The 22,406-nt window shown below is 41.1% G+C and overlaps 1 protein-coding gene and 1 long non-coding RNA gene across 14 annotated transcripts in view; one reads left to right on the plus strand and one right to left on the minus strand.

Moving 5' to 3' along the window:
- Positions 1-8,797, minus strand: part of LOC144319470 (uncharacterized) — a 29,242-nt gene extending 20,445 nt beyond the window's left edge. For 5 of the 7 annotated variants that reach the window (XR_013385274.1, XR_013385296.1, XR_013385275.1 and 2 more), the window contains exons 1-2: positions 8,732-8,794; positions 5,846-6,065 (exon numbers count right to left, since the gene is read on the minus strand). This is a non-coding gene — a long non-coding RNA (uncharacterized LOC144319470). Of the gene's footprint in view, positions 1-5,845; positions 6,066-8,731 lie in introns of all 7 variants that reach the window. The other 2 variants (XR_013385291.1, XR_013385281.1) reach the window with 2 other exon arrangements.
- APBA1 (amyloid beta precursor protein binding family A member 1) overlaps positions 1-22,406 on the plus strand; it is a 196,923-nt gene that overhangs the window by 104,641 nt on the left and 69,876 nt on the right. Inside the window, exon 1 of one of the 7 annotated variants that reach the window (XM_077907608.1) lies at positions 8,846-8,940. The exons of the other annotated variants lie outside the window; for them this stretch is intronic. The gene's annotated coding sequence lies outside the window, so the exon portion shown is untranslated. Of the gene's footprint in view, positions 1-8,845; positions 8,941-22,406 lie in introns of those variants that run through there. 7 annotated transcript variants of the gene reach the window in all.

Here is a 22,406-nt window from a genome sequence, read left to right on the forward strand (position 1 = left end):
GAGTTGGAGAGGGGAGGAAGAAGGGTCCTCTGCTCCTAAGCAGCTGAATTTAGCTTCTCAACTGGTTTCTGTGCTCTAATAATTGGTTCTTAACCTAAAGACTATCACAAGATTCCAAAATGTCTTCTAGCAGTGGGAAATGAGCAGTGAAAAATAACTTTTTTAAATAATAAATTTAACGACCAAATGAATTGAAAAATAAGTAGTTTTTTAAAAAAGTAATTATAAATGTATGTCCAAAACTTTTAAATCACAAAAGCTTTTCCACATACATTATCTCATTTTATTATCAGAATAACGCTATAAAGCAGGTGGGTGGACACTGGATTGCTTTCATTTGCAGCCCCTTACAGATCCGAAGTCCTGATTTATGGTTTTTGATTTGAAGCCATTTGCTCTTTCTTGCTCCTTACAGTTTATTTCTTAATGTCATATTTTAAAAGAACCACTGATTTATAATATGAAAAAAAGTACAAATGTTTTTTCTTTGCCTATGATGTGTTTTGAACATGGAAAAACTATATAAGATTATCCTTCACAAGGCTTCAAACCTCCCCCCCACCCCCCCCACCCCCCACCCCCAGGAATGAGCAACCCACCCAAGCTCATTCTGATTAGGGAGGAGTTGGTCATGTCCAGAGAGAGAGAAAGAGAGAGAGAGAGAGAGACCTCTCAGAATGAGGACAACCAGGCCCTGGGAATGGATCTGTGACCTTGGAAGCCACTGGGGAGCATCCTTCTCTGGGTCCTCTGACTCACTCCAGCTCTCCTGGTCTCCTGTCATTCAACCATGGCAGCTTGGGCCATCCCTTTGCCAGAGTCCCTGGGTGGGAACAATTCCTAGAGAAACAGAATTGTTGGCAGGAAAGGCAACCCACAACCTGTCTTTAGTAGTGATTTCACAGCACTCAAGGAGAATGACCCCTGAGTAAGAACTCACTCTGCTGCAGTAGTGAACTCTCTGTCAGAGACAGTTTGGATTTTCTAAGTCTCCTGGGTTAACCTGAAAGGCAAAAATGCTGATTTTTATGATAATGAATGGAATCGAGGCCATAAAGTACAAATGAGAGCCCCAAATCCAAATGCCACCCTCGCTTCCTCCAGCTGAAGAACTGAAGAGTTCTTGATCCAAATTGTAAATTTTGAGGAGTAAACTGCTCTTGTGTAATTTCAAAGATCATAATACTTGAGAAATGTCATTAACTAAAGAGGAATAAAGAAGAATAGGCTGGGGATCCCTGGGTGGCGCAGCGGTTTGGCGCCTGCCTTTGGCCCAGGGCGCGATCCTGGAGACCCGGGATCGAATCCCACGTCGGGCTCCCGGTGCATGGAGCCTGCTTCTCCCTCTGCCTGTGTCTCTGCCTCTCTCTCTCTCTCTGTGACTATCATGAATAAATAAATAAAACCTTTAAAAAAAAAAAAAAAAAAAAAAAGAAGAATAGGCTCCCACCAGCCAGAGCAGAGGTAGTTTTGAAATACCTTTCTTTTCCTTGAAGAGGTGATGACTTTGACCTGGCTCTTCTGTGACATATAAAAGCCCCTATAGTGGAGATCATTTATTGGTACATTAATTGATTTAAATATCCTGTTTTCAAATTCTTTTTCTCTAAGCATTGAAAATAATTTCACATCTGGGTTAAAATGGTAAGATTCGAGACATGGAAAAATCATCTTCATAAATGCAAAATTATAGAGAACTCCCTACACATGTACATTATAAAAGGTGCCCTGAGGGTTACTAATTATAGTGGAGGCTGGGAAGGTTGGCCAGGAGCTGGGAGTGTTGGCCAGGATGTTCAACAGGAAACTCTCCACATGAATTTAATTTTATTAGTCTCCTCTTTTATAAAATTTGTCATAGACAAATTTACCTTAACCTAACCACATGGAAGTATGTTATATACATAAATATAATAAACTGGTAAAAAGCCTTTTCTAAGGACAGAAAATATTTAAATTAACTGACTCTGTATTACTTTTCATTCTGTATAGTAACAGGAACTTGGCCAACAAAGGGTTGATAAGAAAAGATCCTTTGTAAATGTGCCATAAGGAATATTTAAGCATGACTTGTAATTTGCATGGTGACTGTTGACATGTGAGCAAATGCTTTTACAGCATTTTAAAAGAACCCTTAAAGGTTCTTTAAATACTAACACTACTGTTTGTACCATTTTACAAATTCTTTTCATAGATACCGCAAAGGGAAAGTTCCATTTCAGCCTTAAAATAACAGTAACAATAAAATAATAGTAGTAGAAGCTAGTATCACTATGGCAGTTTCTAAATACAAGGATTCTACACTTTGTAAACATCTTTTGGTATTATTGTTGCAACAAATACCAATACTGTATCTACCCCTGTTTTGTAGAGAAGGAAATTGAGTTTGAGAGGCCTGCAATTTATGTCAAATTATTTGGCTCCAAACTAATGGGCTTTTTTTACTGTTTGTAAAATACTCCCTCAAATGGAAGAAATAATACAGAGATTCAATTAACCCATTAGGTTAAATAAGGGAAAGTCAGACCTTGCTGGCGCATTGAAGCAATGCTCATGAAGACCAGATCCTGAAATAACACAGACTCTGCAAATTAAAATGAAGATGAGGGATGCCTGGGTGGCTCAGTGGTTGAGTGTCTGCCTTTGGTCAGGTTGTGACCCCAGGGTCTTGGGATTGAGTCCACATTGGGCTCCCTATAAGGAGCCTGCTTCTCCCTCTGCCTGTTTCTGCCTCTCTCTCTCTTTGTGCCTCTCATAAGTAAATAAATAAAATCTTTAAAAAATAATAAAATGAAGATGAATAACAACTATTTAATAGAGTCAGTATGAGAATTAAGTAATAATGAAGTGCATAGGAGAACCCCCGGAACATAGGAAATGCCATCTGGGTACTTTGGATGGGAGCCTGTGTGTGTTAGCACAGTGCTACTTCTGGAAGCCCATTGGCCGAGTCAGTGGAGCAGCCTGGATAGGCACCAGGGTACAACATCAAGTACTTCCTCAGATCCATAATTCTCCGCTTTCTCAGGGTTACCAGACCTCCATATGCTCTGCCTATGAGTGGGGAGCCAACACAGAAATCAGAACCCCGAGCACGGTGCAAGCTGTGGAGGACAGGCCAGCGAGGGAAATCCCAGTGACACCCCCAAACCAGGCTGGGAAAACTGTCAGGGACCTCCCTCCAATTACGGGCCACTGCCCCTCTCAGGACTGACACACTTCCATTTTAAATCCCCCAAGTGCCATTCTTAGAAACTAAGGAACCCTAACTAATTGGACAATAAAAGAAGAGCTTGGTGTAGAGAGGGTGGTGCATTTAATGGAGTTTGCAGAGATTCCGGTTGCACTCCTGCTCTGCCTGGGGCCCGCAGATGCTTCTTCCCCTCGCTGTGCTTATTTTCCCTGCAAGGAAAATGAGAGCCACTCTGCTTGCCCTCTCTCTCTCTCCTCCCGGGTAGTCCTCAGAAGATTAATTGCTATCCGTGATTGCTTTTGGTTTGGTTCAAAGAAATGCAACTACAGAAATGCTGGAGTGAAATGGTTTTTTTCTGTAATTCAGGAGAGATTATCTGTTATAAGTAGAGTGACCGTTCAATTTATCACCCAAACCTAGACATTTTTGAGAATGAAAGGAAGCACTAAGCATAATTAAAATTATGTAAATTTTCTTGGAAGGCAGCTTAGCAATTTCTTGACAAAACTAAACCTATTCTTCCCATACATATGATCCAGCAATTTTGGTGTTTTTTGTATTTACCAAAAGGAGTTAAGAGATTAGGTCCACACAAAAACATGAGCATGGATGTTTACAGCAGCTTTATTCAGAATTGCCAAAACTTGGAAGCAACCAAGACATCCTTCAGTAGGTGAATAAATAAATGAACTGGTACATCCAGACCATGGGATATGATTGAGTGCTAAAAAAGAAATTAAGAGCTATCAAGCCATGAAAAGCTATGGAGGAAATTTCAATGCATATTACTAAGTTAAAGAAGCTAGTTGGAGTGACGGGAGTAAGAAGCACTGGTTGGTTGCTGATCTGTTTTGAAGGTAGAGAGAACAAAGGTTGCCGACAAGTTTGATATCAGATAAGAGAGAAGGTATTCAAGGATGACACCAAAGTTTTGCCTGAGAAGCTTAAAGAAAGGCAGTCAGGAAGACTGGAAGGAACAGGTCTAAAAGGAGAAATCAGAAACCTGTTTTTAGACATACTTTCGAGATGCCTGTCAGATTATCCATGGGGAGAGGTCAAAGAGGTGGAGTGTCAGGGCGCCTGGGTGGCTCAGTGGTTGAGTGTCTGCCTTTGGCTCAGGGCGTGATCCCGAGATCCTAGGATTGAGTCCCGCATCGGGCTCCCCATAGGGAGCCTACCTCTCCCTCTGCCTATGTCTCTGCCTTTCTCTCATGAATAAATACATAATATCTTTAATTTATTCGTGAAAGATACAGAGAGAGAGAGAGAGGGGCACAGACATAAGCAGAGGAAGAAGCAGGCTCCCTGCAGGGAACCCAATGTGGGACTCAATACTGGGACTCCAGGATCATGCTCTGAGCCGAAGGCACATAGTTAACTGCTGAGCCATGCAGGCGTCCCCATAAAATCTTTTTTAAAAAAAAGGAGGATTTGATGAAATATACCAAGTGACTGCTGAATTTTATGTAAGGACTCTGGAGATGAAGAACACAGAGCCCTGACCCAGACAAGCAGGTGGGACAGGAAGTTAGGGGTGATCTCCAGAGAGCAGTGGAAGAGCTATTTCAGTTTGTCTGCTCTCTTCAACAATTGGGGGAGGTTGGATCAGGAAAGCTCTAAGCACCTTTCTTATCCTTAAATTCCAGGAATTGGGATATGAGCAAATCCTTTCACCTCCTGATGAGGAAGGCAAAGTCAGCACAGATTTCCCACCTCCTCCAGGGTGTATCACCAAGATATTTTAAAGATGTCAATCCCTAATTAGAATTTTAAATTCGGAGAAATGTGTGCAGGCACTTCAGGTGCAATTAGTGCAGTAGATTAAAATCATTTTGAAGTGACCTCATTCACTTGCCAAACTATTTAAATTGATTTTTCAATTTTTTGCTCATGTAAGTGGCCAGATGACATACGCATAGCTGGGGAACTACTAGTAGATTTTAATGAAATTACCCTTGTCAACCAAGGCAAAAAGGCAAAAACTATTATAGCATAGCCTTTTACTGCAATAATAATAATAATAATAGGCTTCATCCCTTCTCAATGGGCTTTCACAGTATTTTCAATAAACCTAGAATGCCCAAGATTCTTCTGTTGTATTTCATCATGACAAGGCAGTCCTCCTCTTTGCTAGGTGGTATTACTAAATAAAATTTTGAAGTTTCTTTATGGAAAGAGAAACTATAAATCCAATCAAAAGACAAGTGATACACTAGGAGAAAATATTTGCAACAGTGTGACAGTCAAAACATTAATATTTTAAAAACCTCCTCTGAATAAGAACAAGATTTGGTAGAAAAATGGGCAGTTCACCGAAAAGAAAATGTAGTGGCTAATAAGCTTATGAAAAAGAGGCCACCTCATTAGTTGTCAGGGTAACTCAAAGCATCACCTGAGATTGGTGAAAATGAGATATATTATTATATTATTAAAACATCTGTGGGGCAGCCCGGGTGGCTCAGCGGTTTAGCACTGCCTTCAGCCCAGGGTGTGATCCTGGAGGCCCCGGGATCGAGTCACGCGTTGGGCTCCCTGCGTGGAGCCTGCTTCTCCCTCTGCCTATGTCTCTGCCTCTCTCTCTCTCTCTCTCTCTCTCATGAATAAATAAAATCTTTTAAAAAAATAATAAAAACATCTGTTGGGAGAGCTCACCTGTGTCATGATTCATTGTGGAGCAACACCTGTGGAGCTCTCCTTGCCCTTCATTCCCTCCTCTCCAGAAGAACTATTGCATGAATTTGGGAAAGGAATCTGAGTATGTTGGATTGGTACCATCTTCTTGGTCCTCTTTTCCAGCTCTGCCTGCCTGCAGTGAACATTCATTCCTTTGTGCTCCTAGTCTTATGGTTGGCTTCCTGGGTAGGCTTGACACCTGTGAAGGACACCTGTGGTTTGCCAATGTTCTAGTGACTAGGAGGGGTCCGTATATCTAATGCAGAGGTAAAGCATTAGACAATTGGGCTAAAAATATAAAGGCAGATCATCCAATCCAGCTTTTCAGATGGTATTTTTAAATCTCCATTTGTGTGGCTTCTGTATACATCCCTGTTGGTTCAAAACTTGGGAAGGGAAGGGAGGAATGTTTACTGTTTCCTGCCTGCTCTCTTCCTCTGAAAAAAGAAAGAAGGAAGGAAGGAAGGAAGGAAGGAAGGAAGGAAGGAAGGAAGGAAGGAAGGAAGGAAGGAAGGAAGGGAAGGGAAGGGAAGGGAAGGAGAAATAAGTCAATCCATGGCTGCATGTGGAAAAATAGGAACTCCTTGGAGTTGAAAGGGAATTACTAAGATTTGGGGGAAGATACCTGGCAGTATCTGTTAAAATTTGAACATGTATTAGTTTGGATGATTTGGTGTCTGGCATTTGCTTCAACATAATCCAAGAAGGTACAAGTGGGTAGGGGTATGAATGCATCAAGACTGGCCTTTACTATGTCTGCAAGTTTTTGCCCCCTCTCTATCAAATTAAGAGAATAAGTATGCTCTTCTCTCTAGTTTTCCATATGTTCAAAATTTTCCATAGTAAAAAGTTGTTTTATAATGTGCATTACTTTCAACTAGCAATCTACTTTTGGGAATTTATTCCATAGAAATAACAGTATCAGGCCATATGGATATATATTTATGAGACTATTTATTAATACATGGTGTAGAAAAAATATGGAAATAACCTAATGGCCATCAATAAGAAGTGAGTTGTGTAAACTATTAGTATATGTTGACATTATTAAACAGAGTAAATTAGGGAAACCATTATAAGCAACATCAAGGAAAACTCACACCATCTACCTAATCCTTTATTCTTATATATGAACAGATAGAAATCACCAAAAGTTGAGGAAGGGTGGGGGGTGGGGAGGGACTAGCAGCATAAAAGAAAAGATGGCCAAAATAAACAGAAAAACTGACTGTAGAGGAAGCAAAGATAATCCAAAAAACTTCAAACACAAAACAGCTCTCATTAGTATGCTCAGAGAGATCCAAGAGCTCATTATATCCATTTTAAAATATTAAATCAGATAATATTAAAAAATCAGATAATATAAAAGGAAAAAGCTTTTAGAGATTAACGACAGGCTGTCCAAAATTTCAGTAGAAGGGCCTGGGGAAAAATTTGATGAGGATGATTAATAGAACATAGAGCAAAAGGAGAAATGGAAATAGTAGAGGGAAAAAAAAGAGAAGTAGAGGACCAATCCAAAAACTCTAATAGAGCCACTCTAAAAAATAATATGGAGGTGCCTCAAAAAATCAAAAATATAAATATCATACGGTTCAAAAATTCCTCTTCTGGGTATTTCTCCAAAGGAAATGAAAACAGGCTCTTGTAGAGACACCTGCACCCCCGTGCTTATTGCAGCATTATTCACAGTAGCCAAGACATAGGAACAACCTAATGTCTGTCAGTGGATGAATGGATCAAGAAAGTGTCACACATACACACACACACACACACACACACAGTGGAGTATTATTCAGCCATGAGTAAGAAAGAAATCCAGTCATTTGTGACAACATGGCTGGACCATGAGGACACTATGCTCAGTAAAATAAGTCAGAGAAAGACGAATACTGTATGGTATCACTTGTATGTAGAATCTAAAAACAAAAACCTGAACTCCTAGAAATGAACAGTGGTTACCAGATGCTGGTGGGGGGTGTTGGGGAGAGGTGTTGTTCAGAAGGAACAAACTTGCAGTTATAAGATGAATAAGTTCTGAGGATCTAATGTATAGCATAGTGATTATAGTTCATAACACTACATGATATACTTGAAAGTTACCAAAGGAGTAGATCTGAAATCTTATCACCACAAAACGGAAATAGTAACTATGTGATGTGATGGAGGTATTAACCAACACCATGGTCGGGATCATTTTGCAATGGTGGAAGTGTAACAAATCACGCATCCCATACCTTAAACTTACACGTCGTTATATGTTGATTATATATCAATAAAGCTGGAAAAATGAAAAAAAAAAAAAACCAACATCTGACCAATAGAAAGTAAAACCAGAGAAAATGGCAGGGGCAACGGGGAAGAAATTATCAAGGAAATAATAGAGCATTCCCCCAAAGCTTCAGAAAGACACAGATCTTCAGATTAAAATGGCCTATTAAGAGCCAAGGACAGTGATTTTTTAAAAAATGTAAAGCCTCATCCTCCAAAAATTTCCAAACACTAAGAATAAGAACAATATGTTGAAAGATACCAGAGAGGAAAAAAATGACAAGAGGATATCAGTTAGGCCAACCAGACTGCTCATCAGCATCACTGAATGCTGGAAACTCACTGCTGAGCATGGTCCTCAGGCTAGTAGCAGGATCATCATCCAAGGGTTTATTAGAAATGCAACCTCAGATCCCAGTGAGACCCATGAATCAGAATCTGCATTTTTTAAAGATTTACTTATTTGAGAGAACAAGGGAAAAGGAGAAAGACAATCTCAAGCAGTCTCCCCCTCAGCATGGAGCCTGAGGTAGGGCCCCGATCTCATGACCCGGAGATCACGACCTGAGCTGAAATCAAGGGTAAGATGCTTACCTGACTGCACCACCCAGGTGCTCCCAGAATCTGCATTTTAACAAGATCTCATGAACAGGCTAGAATGCAAAGGGTGATGACTTCATAATATGAGGGAAAAAAATTATTAGGACCCTAGAATTCTATGTCCAATGATCAGTTGAGTGTAAAGAGCAGAAATAAAGCACTTCAAGGCAAAATACAAAATATAAAAACTTTACCATATTCTGGTGAGTGATATGGATAATGAGGGAGGCTGTCATATGTGGGGGCAGGGAGTTTTGGGGGAATCTCATTACCTCATTCTCAATTTTATTGTAGAGCTAAAACTACTCTTAAAAGGCCTTTTCTTTAAGAGGCTAATATTTAAAATTACAAATATAATCAAGAAAAATATAATTATTAAACGTTGGGAAGCAGAAGGAAAAAATATTAAGTAAGCTAAATTCTCACCCTTTCATCATCTTTCATGGCAGGATGTCAATAGATATCGCCTAAATTAAGTCAGTAAATTGTGACATATTAGGCAGAGTTCTGGAGGTAACCCACAGAACTAAAACCGGAAATAGTACTTTTTTTCTCCCATTACTCAGTAATTCTTTTTTAAAGTTGAGATTTAATGACTTGTTTTGAGGCCCCACTGAAATAGCCCTGTGCACTGGTTGATTAGAATAACATAAGCAAATTCCAAAATTTTACTGTAGTAACACATTGGAAGTTAGTTTACTAACAGTGGCGATCCAATGCAGGTTGTTTCTGGGCAGTAGGCAGGTGTCTTCCTACTCAGTTCAGGAATTCAGACCACTTCCTTCTTGTGATTCTGTTACCTAACAGGTCTCAGACTTTTCTGTATTTAACCAGTTGATGAAGAAGGAGTGCATGAAAAAGGCAATCTCACAGGGCACCCGGGTGGCTCGGTCGGTTAAGCATCTGCCTTTGGCTCAGTTCATGATCCCAGGTCCTAGGATGGAGTCCCTCAGCTCCCTGCTGAGCAGGGAGCCTGCTCCTTCCTCTCCCTCTGCCTTTCCCCCTGCTTGTGCTCACACTCTCCCTCTCTGTCAAATAAATTTAAAAAATCTTTAAGGCAAAAACAAAAAGAAAGAAAAAGGCAATCTCATGTCTTTGGTGAGCTGGCCCAGAAAGGTCCTCCACACTTCCACCTTCATTCTCTCAGAGAGAACCTCCATATATCTAGTCATGGCCCCATCTAGATTATATGGAGGGCTTACCAATGTGGCTCTTGGCGATAGTTCAACACGATGGAGAGTGAGCTTGAGTTTTTGGTGGCAACACACCATTTCTGCCACACTTGGTATTCAGTGGCCATGTATAAATGGCAGGTACCACTTGCTCTCTCAGAAAGGACATGCGGATTCTGGACACTGGAAAGCCAAGTGTATTGGAGGGTAGAAAGGATGGTGTGTTGAGTACATTTGCTTTGGGCTGTTGGAATATTTTTAATCCTTTTCCCTTGCTCTGACACTGTTTAGCCAAGCATCTTTTTGTAATTATTTTCTTTCACTTAGTAGATCTGTCTCTTGTAACTGGATGGCATGTGAAAAGAAACTAAGCAAGGGGCTTCTCTCCAGGGCTAGCTTAACACGCGTGACGTCGAAGGAGCCATGTAACCTCTCTACTCCCTGGTATCCCGAACTATAAAATAAGGAGCTTGGGCTTTGCCAATTCTGTCAGTTCAGAATTTTTGCTACTTTGTAATTCTGTTCATCCATGAGCTGATAATGTGGGATTTCTGGAATGCAGGCTTCAATGACCCGCACTGAAAGTTCTCATATAAGTATAGTACCTCTGGAAGTTCCCTTTACCACTCCCACCCCTGCAATCTACCCACAAAGACATCACTCACAATAGTGAGGCTCAAAGAAAAACAGAGGTTGAGTGCCAGCATGGCAGCAAGAAACCTGACACGTGGTGAGAAATTTCCATCAGTAACAGAAGAGAAAGGTTTTATGGGACTCAGCTCACCAGCCCTACCTCAAAGCCCTCCCCAACAAGGAAGAGAGATGAGTTTTCCCAGGCCCTTATAGTTCAGAAAGCAGTCACCATCCCATAAGGTAGGAAAAATGGGTTATTTTCTTTACATGTGTAGGTCTTTTAAAAATAGGTTCATGAGGGATCCCTGGGTGGCGCAGCAGTTTAGCGCCTGCCTTTGGTCCAGGGCGCGATCCTGGAGACCCGGGATCGAATCCCATGTCGGGCTCCCGGTGCATGGAGCCTTCTTCTCCCTCTGCCTGTGTCTCTGCCTCTCTCTCTCTCTCTCTCTCTGTGTGTGTGTGTGTGTGTGTGTGTGTGTGACTATCATAAATAAATAAAAATTTAAAAAAAATAGGTTCATGGTCCAAACATCAAAAAGTATGAAGAGGCACACAATGAGAAGTTTCTATTCTATCCCAGTCCCCATCCGCCCTGTTCTCATTCCTCACCCCTACTCCCTCCAAAAGAAATAGCTAATGATACTACCTTTTTGTCATTACAGAGATTTTTTTATATGTATTCTTTTCCTTCCTCCTCTACATAGATGATGATATTCATCATACACCTTTCTGAGCTTGCTTTAATTTAACATCAGGGGGTTCTTTCTATTATCTGTGCATAAAGATTGCCCTCTTTGTGTTTTGTAGAATTCTCTCTATAACTTTTTTTTAAAGATTTTTTTTATTTATTCATGAGAGACAGAGAGAGAGAGGCAGAGATACAGGCAGAGGGAGAAGCAGGCTCCCTGTGTGCAGCCCGATGCAGGACTCGATCCCAGAACCTTGAGATCACGCCATAAGCCAGAGACAGATGCTCAACCTCTGAGCCACCCAGACATTCCCTCCCTCTTCTACCAACTTTCTAATGATGGACATTTTAGTTGTTTCCAGTCTTTTATGAACACAAACTATGCTTTAGCAATTGAAATAGAATTGTACGTAAGTCATTTCACATACTTGTGCATGAATGCAATGTGTAAATTTCTCAGAGGGGTGATTTTGATAGATGCTTTCAAATTACCCTTCGTTGACCCACTGTATAGAAGAGGAAGGGTGGTGAGAATTTATGATTACAGACTGTCAACAGCTTGCCTGCCCACAGGTGTGCTCTTCCTGAGTTGGAGCTGGATGGCTGTGAGTAGCACAAGGTCAGGGAGATTTCGTTTTGTAAGCTAAAGTGGGCTGCTGTGAGGTAGGCGAGCAGAACAACTCAACAGCTCACTGGAGTGCAAGCTGAAAGAATGGGGCTTAGCTGTGGTGCTGGGAAGTCACCAGGGCAGATGTGAGCTGAGTGCTACAACATCTGAGCAGGCACTTTGCAAGCCAGGAGCCTGGGGTGCGATACAGGCTTGGTTAGAGGCTCCAGAAACAGCCCATACACACACATCGCAGGGTGGCTTTTGAGGCAGGAAGTGATTCCTTGTGCCAGTCAGGTTCCTGCCACCCACACCTGGACTCTTGGGTCTTAGAATCAGGACAGTGATGGGACAGTGGCAGAGATGTGGCCAACCCACATGTCACTTAAGCTTCAGTGAGGGGTGATGGGTTAGTTTTGTTAAAGTGGAGCAGCCCTGCTGGATAATTTTAAGTCATGAAATATTTATATATTCATATCTGATAGATTATTTTTATATATTTACATTATATTTCTATATTTTATGTAATATATGTTTATATTATATTTACATATTTATAGATCTATACTTTTTATTATGTGATACTTTTACCTATATGATATATATTTTTATAAATAATGGAATATATATTTTTTTTCATGTATATTTTAGAGCAGTTTTAGGTTCCCAGCAAAATTTAGTGGAAAGTACAGAGATTTTTCCCTATAGCCCCTGTTTCAAACATACATAGTCTCCCCAGCTTTCAATACTCCACACCAGATTGGTTCACTTATTACAGCCAGTGAAGCTACATCAACACACCATTGTCATCCCGAGTCCATAATTGACAAGTATGTATTTTATTCCATTCTTCATGCTACCTTAACTCATTTAATCCTCCAATGACTTTATGAAGTAGATGCTACTAATCCCCCCATTTAGAGAAGAGGAAACTGAGGCAGAGTAAGGTTAAGTGACTTGCTCAAGGTCATATAACTAGTGAGTGCTGGAACTGAATTTGAACCTAGGCTGTCTCACTCAAGGTATGTTCTTAACCAGTATGCCCTGCTGCCTCTGACTCGATTCCCCAGCTCCTGGGATTCTCTTTCCCCTTCTCACCTGCCCCCGCCAGGTGAGAGAAAAGGATTCTCTTTGTTCTTACCTTGCCTGGCTTCTCCGGAGCCTCATTGCCTGTTTGTGGAATCTTTGAGCAACTTATGCTATTCTCTGTAAGCAGGGGCCCCACGTGCTAAAAAGCAGGAGCCAGTGGGTTAGTGTGGCCATGAGCCTGAGTGGGGCAAGGGAGGACAAGGCTGGGAGTGATGAAGATGGAAAAGGAGCAGGTGCAGCCACACTGGACCTGCAGCCAAAAAAAATCTCAGATTAAAGGACAGTGGTAAAGATTAAGAGAGAAGAGTATGGGACACTGATGACCAGGCACTCTAGAACACAGTTCTGGGTCACAGCAACAAGTAGCCTTTTCACTCATTCATTTATTTGTTACTCATAACCTCCTGTTTTTTGGAAGGAAAATTCTGATAACTGGAGAACAGAGTGATGGAGGAGACTGATGGTCTACACTTTTGGAAGAGTTTGAATGTGGCTAAATTGTTCTGCAAAAGAAAAGGAGTGAGTTTGGGAAGCTCAGAAGTTAAATGTAGAACTATACTATCCAATACGGTAGCCACCAGCCACATGTGGTTATGGAAATGTGGCTAGTCCTAATTGAGATGTGCTGTGAGTGTAGAATTCACCTTGGATTTTGATGACTTAGTAGGAAAAAAGAAGGTAGAATGTCTCAGTAGTAATTGTTTATATTGATCATATGTTGAAATGATAATATTTCAGGTTTGCTAGGTAAAATAAGATATATTATTAAAGTTAATTTTACTTTCTTTACCTTTTTCAATGTGACTGTAGACATTTTTAAATTACATGTGTGGTTCACATTATATTTCTACTGGACTTTGATGATCCAGGGACAAGAACCATAAAGACTCAGGACTACAGAGGAAGGTTTGTGAAAGAGGGAAGCCCTGAGGTTGATGGCTGAAAAGGAAGATGTGGGAATGTTAAACAATAAGTTTCTGAGGAAAGGGTGAGGAGTGGAGTATGTGATATAATCTTTTACCTCCATCCTCTTTATAAAATCTTCAGTAAAATCAATACTTTTATTTATTTATTTATTTATTTATTTATTTATTTATTTATTTATTTATTTATTTTAGAGAGAGAGTGTGTGCACACGAAGGGTAGGCAGGAGCAAAGAGAGAGAAGGAGAGAGAATCCTAAGCAGGCTCCATGCTCAACATGGAGCCTGATGTGGTGCTTGATCTCATGACCCTGAGATCATGACCTAAGCCAAAATCGAGTCAGACGCTTAACCAACTGAACCACCCAGGTGCCCCCCAACACCATTTTCTAATAAAGGAAATTAAAAAATAATTTCCTTTGGAGAAGCTCATGTCTTCCCTCAAGGTGACCAGAAGGCTCTGGATACCAGAAAACCATGTTTGAATTTCACTGTCTGTATTTGGGGCCTAAATGAAATTAGTTGATTAGAAGAAGAGTATAGGAAATGGGTACCTTACCTCTTCACATTCTAGTCAACTTGTCCAATGAACTCAAAGAGTTTCTAGGTAATCCATGAATCATCCTGAAGAGAAAATAGCTTTCTTCTTTTCCTACGTTGTTTCTTTCCCTGTTAACTTTTTGCTAACGTGACTGATTGAGAGAGTTGATTGTCATGGGAGGCTTTGAATCAATATGGAATTTCTGGCTCATCAAATCCAAATTCAAGTCATTACCAGCATTACTACCTAATAGTTGCTTAATGGATTTTGTGCTTTGGGAGTTGTGAAGCTGAGTGTCAGAGAGCAAACCTTTCTGGATACACTGTTTTTAATCATCTACTGTAGCCCAAGCATATCAAATTTCAGGTATAGCTGAAGAAAAATATTTGAAGACTATGGCCAGCACACCCTAGGCTGCTTTCGTGACCTGTGAACAAAATAAAAAAGAAGCTTGGAAACGATAACTTAATCCAAAGCTTCATAATTAGGGTCATGGTTGACGTTTCTGTTGTGAATTTGGGAAAGGAAAATGCTAGAGGAAGCTACAGAAAACTTGAGGGAATAGAGAGAAGCAAGTTAACTGACTTTCTAATGAGCCAAATAATTGTAAAAGTTGCAGTACATTTGAGGTGATGTGATCTCAAAGGGAAGACTCCATTCTACTGAATGACTGTTCAGTTCATCCTTAGACTGATATTCCTGTTTCCATGTCCTCTTGCAGTATGAAGTAATGGGCCTCTGAAAACTAACATAGCTGAACTGATTTTAGAGACTTACTATCTTTAAAACCATAGTGCTGAGTATGCATGGCTTTCTGTATAATAACAGAAGTATCAGGACAATGATCCAGATTGGGTTATAAGTGGTGATTTAATACCCCTGAACTAAGTATTGTTGCGACAGAGATAATAAATGGAGTGGGGGGGGAGGTAAAGAAAGGAAGTTATATTGGTGCATAAAAAAGGAGATTGTAACAGAAAAAATTCTAAGTCTGTTAAGCCTTCAATTCATATGGATTATGCAGATATGTTTGATTTTGTACCAGGTACATTTCACGAAAATTCAGATAGACTTTTAATTGGCTTTGATTTCCAGAGAATGTTCCTTGAGTTTTCTATAAAATTTGCTAGATTTCCCCTCTGAATTTCTGTGATTGCCTTAAGCTTAGTTCATGTGTTTTTATTGAAATAAGAATGATAAATTTATAATTTGATTGTTAAAATGCTAGACAAAGAGCCAGACAATAGGAAGTCTGCATAAATTCCAAATTTTCTCTTCAATCCAAGGCTGGGTTGTGATCAGAGCTTTGAGGTTGGCACTACTGAATCAATCCAAGTAGATGAATTAATGTTCCTGCCCAGTTAGTGTTAGCCACAATTACACAGATTTCAAGGTAGATGAAAGTAATGAAACTGATTTTGCAGTAATCACACAAGAATGCATTCATTCAAATAGCCTCTGTCCCTCTGGTTATCTGCAAAGTTAAAAGCTTATGGTAAAGGTGTGGCCATTGGCCAAACGGTTTTTAAAGCCCTCTTTTGGAATTGACTTCAGAGCTTGAACCAGAGTCTTTTTAATAATCTTGGCTGCTTCATATCTTCATCCTTTAGGGATAGATTTGATGTCTGGAGAACATCAAATGACATTCACAGCCAAATCTGGTAAATAAGGTGGATGATAAATCTGGATGATACCCTTTGAGGTCAGAAATCAAATATAACTAAATATGACTATAGAATATTGAAAATGATTTGCTGGTAGCTTCAAAACCCTTAAATTAACTTTGAAATCAATTCCAATATAGGACTGGCCAAAGTGTTTTGAACAAAGGCAGTGAGTGCCCTTGGAACATGTAAGTATAGAGTCTGCCAAGGTGACTGTTCTAAAAGGGATTACACCAATTTAGATGTTTGTTTAAAAAAATCAATCACATCACTTTATAGGCTCTGTGAAATGTAATAAGGAAAACATGAATGGTGAGATCCAGATGAATCTCCCTCCAACCCTTTCAGATCTGAGTGACCTTGGACAAGTTACTTAAGCTCTCTGTGTTTCTGTTTCAAAATTAGCAATTGGAGGGATCCCTGGGTGGCGCAGCGGTTTGGCGCCTGCCTTTGGCCCAGGGCGCGATCCTGGAGACCCGGGATCGAATCCCACATCGGGCTCCCGGTGCATGGAGCCTGCTTCTCCCTCTGCCTGTGTCTCTGCCTCTCTCTCTCTCTCTGTGACTATCATAAAAAAAAAAAAAAAATTAGCAATCGGAGACAGTAATTCCCACTGGGACTGTTGTGAGGATTAAAGCATAGTGTGTAAAGCACCACATATATTGGCCTACACACTATAGGGTTTGTGATTATTTGGTGGATTTATTTATGCTCAGCCTTATTTCAAGATGATTAAAAGTGGCCTACATGCTTATTTCCCATTCCTACGTGGACTTATTTGGGAAAGAGTAATAAGAAATGTACCGTGTGCTCAAGGCATTTATAGCAGCATTAGTTGTTTTAATCTTTTCTTTTCTTTTTAAAAACTATGTATTGATCTCTTAAATACTCATTATGGTGTGTGCAGAAAATGCACTGATGAAGATCAAGTAGCTCTTACAATGTATCAGACACTTTTGTGTTTTATATATATTAACTTGTATCATCCAATAACCCTGTGATGTAGGTACTATTACTATCCCCAATTTAAAAATGATAAAACTGGAGCATTTGCTGTACATCATCCAAAGTCCAAAAAAGTCATGATGTATCCCTAGTAAATGATGTAACCAAGATGCATTGAGGCAGCCTGTCACCCACACCTGTCCCATTAACCACTGTAATATCTCCTTAAGTGTATGGATGATGAAATGATCCCTTAGAGATAACTTTGATATTTGAAGAATATCAAGTAACCATTCATAGCCAACTCTTGTAAATAAAGTGAGGGATAATCCTTTGATTGCAAAAATCAAATATGACTTAATATTAGAATAGAATATTGCGAACAATTTGCTGGTAGTTTCAAATCTCAGAAATTAACTTTGAAAGCTGTTCCAACAAAGGAGTTGGCTAAAGTATTTTGAGCAAAGGCAGTGGCCTTGAGACATGTAAGTATACAGCCTACCAAGGACCAGAACCCACCCATGTAAGTTGGGCAGGTGCTGGAAGGCAAGTTCAGCTCCATGTGTGGATGAAAGTTTAGTCTGGCAGGCATTCCACCATCCCTAAGGGGCTCAGCAACCATTAACAAGTGGCCATCTAAATAACACCATTGGCATTCTTGACCTAGAAAATGGGGTATCCACTGCCAACATTAGGATAGTCTATATACAGGGGAAGAAACCAAATCACTGGATGGAATATCCAAGGCCAGATCCTAATTCTTGAGTGAGGGGCAAAGCTAGATCTAAAATTAGGATTGGATAGAGACTGGGAGCAAGCAGAGCCTCCAGTTGACAGACTAGGGCAATAGGGGAAGGTCAAGTGGCCTCTGTCCTTGGGAAAGGAGAGAGGTGGAGGCCAAGACCCAGATGGGCATGCAGGCAGACAAGCAGGATTTTATGCCCTTTCTGCTTCCTCTGTGTATTTCCCATGTCAATTCCCTGATCCCATGTAGACTTTGGAGAAGGAATGCAGTGGGGCTGAGAAAACATAGCAGAGCCTGGTATAGAATTTCCCATTAGGGTACCACCTTCATGATGTTTACTATCACCATACAATTTATTGTTGTACATCAGTCTTTAAATAATTTCTTTTTTGTCGGCTACCAACATGGATATCACATGTTTGGTATCAGAGTCCCAGCAGGAAATAGATAGGCACTCAAATTAGATAAATGCAGAGAGGCAGAGTTGAATAGAGGGACCCCGCCACCCCTACAACCCATAAGTATAAAGGGAAGAGGAAGGGAGCCAACTTGGGAAGCCATTTGGGTCGGGCGACCTGCAAGGGAAACTGAAGATGTCCAGCCCACATGTCTTCCTCAAAGTAGGACAGGGTCAAGGACACAGCCCTGAGTTCCAGCCACAGAGACCTCACTGTGGCTGACATCCGGCCATTCAGCAACACTCCTTGGGTTCAAGTACGCAACTCACTCTGAAATCATTACCAATGCTGTCAAGGCCAGATTCACAATTTCACAAGGATAACAAGGGAAATAAAATATTTCACTGAAGAAAGACACTCTGTGTAAGGAGGCTTTTCCTGACCATTTGAGCCTATTTAAACTGGAAATGATTTTAGGAAGGAGAAATGTGTGTTCTATATCCATCTTAGCTCCTAGTATCATTATGTTTAATTTCCAAGCGAATCAAAGGAAATTGAGCTTAAATGGACTCTTTTTTTTTTTTTTTAATTTCTGTCTTCTGCTACCCTTGTGGATAGACACATTGAGTTTAGAAAGCTGATGATTTGCATGGGGTCCTTGATGTCCTTTGGATTCTCACTCATAGGAGAAAAACATATTTATAGAGTAAGGATGATGGATAAGAATACCTGGGCATTCTTATTCTGCGACCTTTTTTTTAAAATGAGAACCATTAATCTCCCAGCCTGTGTAGATGGCATGTCTATGTGCATGCACAAATGTGTGTGCATGCAGCATTGAGGGCACAATCCAGTTTGGCAACCCCAATGCCTCTTTGGCAGCCCTTCCAGTAGCTTGGCAGCAGACATCATGTTGACTGGAAATATATGTGTGCAGATGAATTAGGACAAGCTATAGTCCAAAGAAATAGGACTTTCCTTCCAACTTTGGCAGGAGACAATGAACATTTCTTAAGTCCACAGGAGTTACTTGTACTTCTTAAATATACACAGAAATATAAAAACATATGTATGGAATTGTATTGTTCTTTCTAGTGTTTTCAGGGGAGCGGATGGCTAGCACAGTCGGTCTTATTTTGTTGCCACTTTTCTGCCCTCCACCTTCATGTGTTTTCCCCACACCAGCATCACTCCCCAAATACCTTCCATGTTAACAACCTGATAAGATTTCTTTTGTTCTTTTTCACATTGCCTTGTGTCTTCAGTTAGACCTGTTTTCTAAGACTACTTTTGCACATGTTAAAAGGAACAATCTATTGGAATTTCTTATCAATGACTACTTCAGGACAGAAGCTGGGGCTTCTGTCATTTACAAAAAGTCATTTACAGCCTCCCCTTCCATTAATCCCAAACCATCATGAGTCTCAGCTAACATTATGAGATCCCTGGATTCAGCTGCTGAATTGTAAGATGCTCTATTTATACATGGTGCATTCCAGTGGAGTTCCTTTTCCAGCCGGCTGTAGAACATTCTAGAACTAGGGGCCAGAAAGGTACCTGTGCTTCACTATCGGCAGCCCAGATTCCCTCACTCCTGCAGCCAGGACACCACAGTGCCTGCTCCTCATGCCGTGTAGGAGTTCCTGCAGTGGAAGCTGTCTTGCCTCTGTCTTCCAGCTCACACAACACTTTTGTAGAGGGGGAGGGATTTTCTTCTTCAACCAGCTACTCCTCCTCTCTTTGCCCCAGACTCCAGAGGCGCAGAGGTCCAAATGAAGGCCGCTGATTGGATGAAGGCCCTCTTCTCCCAGGCCTTAGTTCCTAGGATGCTTATGAGCTCATGAAATCTAGAACAGCAGCACTCATATGGTTCACAAAGAGGATGCAGTTTTGGTTGCTGGTTTAACTCTAAGCTCCTTTTGTAGTTTGAACCTATTTCTATTTTGAATGTATCAGCAGGTATTATAATCAAGCCCTGCCCTTGAAGGCTGGGAACATGCTTCAGACACTCTTGAATGCCCCTTGCCTTTGCATGGTACCTGGTACATGTCTAATAAATGCCACCTGGATTGATACACCCAAACATAGGAAAATATTGAATCACTAGCATTCTTTGGGCATTTGAAACATCAGAAGGTGGAGGAGGTGCATGGATGGATGAGGGTGGCAAAAATTTGAGATGGAAAGAAGAAATGAGTTCTCCAAAGGCTGAGCATGTGAACAGCTAGGAGGCCCCAAATGTTGAGGGGTAAATAGACTCTTTTCCTTTTTAATTACTAAAAATTCATTGACTACCAACTGGGCATGCTCTGTTTTTGGCACTGGAGAATCATAGATAAATGACAGGTCCTCTTTTCCTGGGTACTTCATATTTATAAAAAACTGTGGCTTTGTGTGACAGGTGCTATAATATAAATTATGCATATTTAATACATATACATATATATATAATAATGAAGTAGGGACAAAGTAAGAAGTCAATTAAGCCTTGTAACTCCCCTGATTAAAACCACCTAGTAGCCTACCAATGCACTTGAGATAAAATCCAAATTCCACCATGATGTACCAGGCCCAGCCTTGCCAGTGCTTCCCATTTCCTCATCCATATCTCCCTCCGCACCATCCCTTTCTCACTAACAAACATGGCTTCTGCCCTTGAGCAGAGCAAGTACCTTATTGCCTTATGGGCCTGCCTTCAGATTTTTATGCGGCCACTCCTTATCCTTCAGACCCCAGCTCAAACATCACCTCCTCTGGCCACTATCTGCATAATCCCCTCTTCTTGGTCACTTGCTGTGCCTTTACCATTGGATTTTCTTCATAAGACATTTCACTATTTGAATCTGTCTTGTTTGTCTATTAACCTGGTCACTGTCTGTTCACCTGTCCTTTCTTTTCACCTCCCTTTCCTTCCCCCCACCTCATGGACCAGAATGGAGGCTTCAAGAATCAGAGAAGCCCATCTTCCTTGGTCACTGCTCTGCTGCAGTGCATAGAACATTGCCTGGAGGCTGGCACGTAAGACAGTCCTCAAGTGTGAACTTCCTCTGGGGGAGAAAAGAAAGAGTCACCAAAATGTAGGTGAAAAATATGCTGAGAATAGGGAAGGCAGTTTGGGTCAGCGCTGGAGGTGTTAGAACATGGGGTGCAGGGGAAGTGTGGCAGTGGGGCTGGTGGAGTGATGTGGCTCCTGGGCTCTGTTTGCAGGGAGTAGGACTTAGGAACCCAGATAGAGCTGGATAGCAGGTGTCAGATGTGAGTCCCACCAACTCCATTGCCTGTGAGACCAGCGCGATCACCCAGCTCAACTGTGCCTCCATTTCCTCAGTTTTAAAGGAGCTGATAATTCTCTCCAGGAAGAGAGTAGAAGAGTACTCTCTTCATCAGCTAGCATGAGGATTTAATGCATTGCTGTGTCGAAAATGCCTAGTAGTGTCTGGTATGGTTAGCTAAGCATTTATACTATGCACGAGAGGGGAATCATTGAAGAGTTTAAGAAATAGGGCTATCAGCTTCAGATTTGTATTTTGGAAAGATTATCTGGCTAGAAGTGGGAAGGATGGATTTGTGAGGACTGAGAAATTAGTCAAGGAAACAATTGTGTAGGCAAGACAGACCAAGACAAGGCAATGGCAAGGAGGGAGATGTAGGAGGTATTAAGACAATGGACTTGGTCATCAGTTTGGGCAAGGAGGTGAGGAAAAGAGACCAGTCAGTGATGATTCCTGGGTCTGAGCTCAAGCAACTGGGTGCTGGGGATGCCTTGACCCATACAGGGAATACAGGAGGGGGCCAGGTTTGGGAGCTGGGTGGGGAGGGCGGGCGGGGTGGCATGGTTTGTTCCCTTGTGGCAGGTTGAGTTTGAGTGCTGGGTGAACTCTGACTCCAGGTGGAGCCACCCTGAAAGAAAACCCCTACATCCTCCTGCATCCAAATACGATGCTAAGACGCTTAACATCTGGTCCTTAACAAATATCAGTGCTTAATAGTTCATGTTCATAATCTTTGCTTTTAAAGCAAATTCCGTAAGAAATGTCTTTGTTTGTATTTTGAGTTTTTCCCTTTAGATTTCTTTTTTTAAGATTTTATTTATTTATTCATGAGACACACAGAAAGAGAGGCAGCGACACAGGCAGAGGGAGAAGCAGGCTCCCTCTGCAGGGAGCCTGATGTGGGACTTGATCCCAGGACCCCGGGATCACAACCTGAGCCAAAGGCAGATGCTCAACCACTGAGGCACACAGGTGTCCTCATGGGCTTCTTAT

The sequence above is a fragment of the Canis aureus genome, chromosome 1 (genome assembly GCF_053574225.1).
Source record: "Canis aureus isolate CA01 chromosome 1, VMU_Caureus_v.1.0, whole genome shotgun sequence".
Classification (NCBI taxonomy): domain Eukaryota; kingdom Metazoa; phylum Chordata; class Mammalia; order Carnivora; family Canidae; genus Canis; species Canis aureus.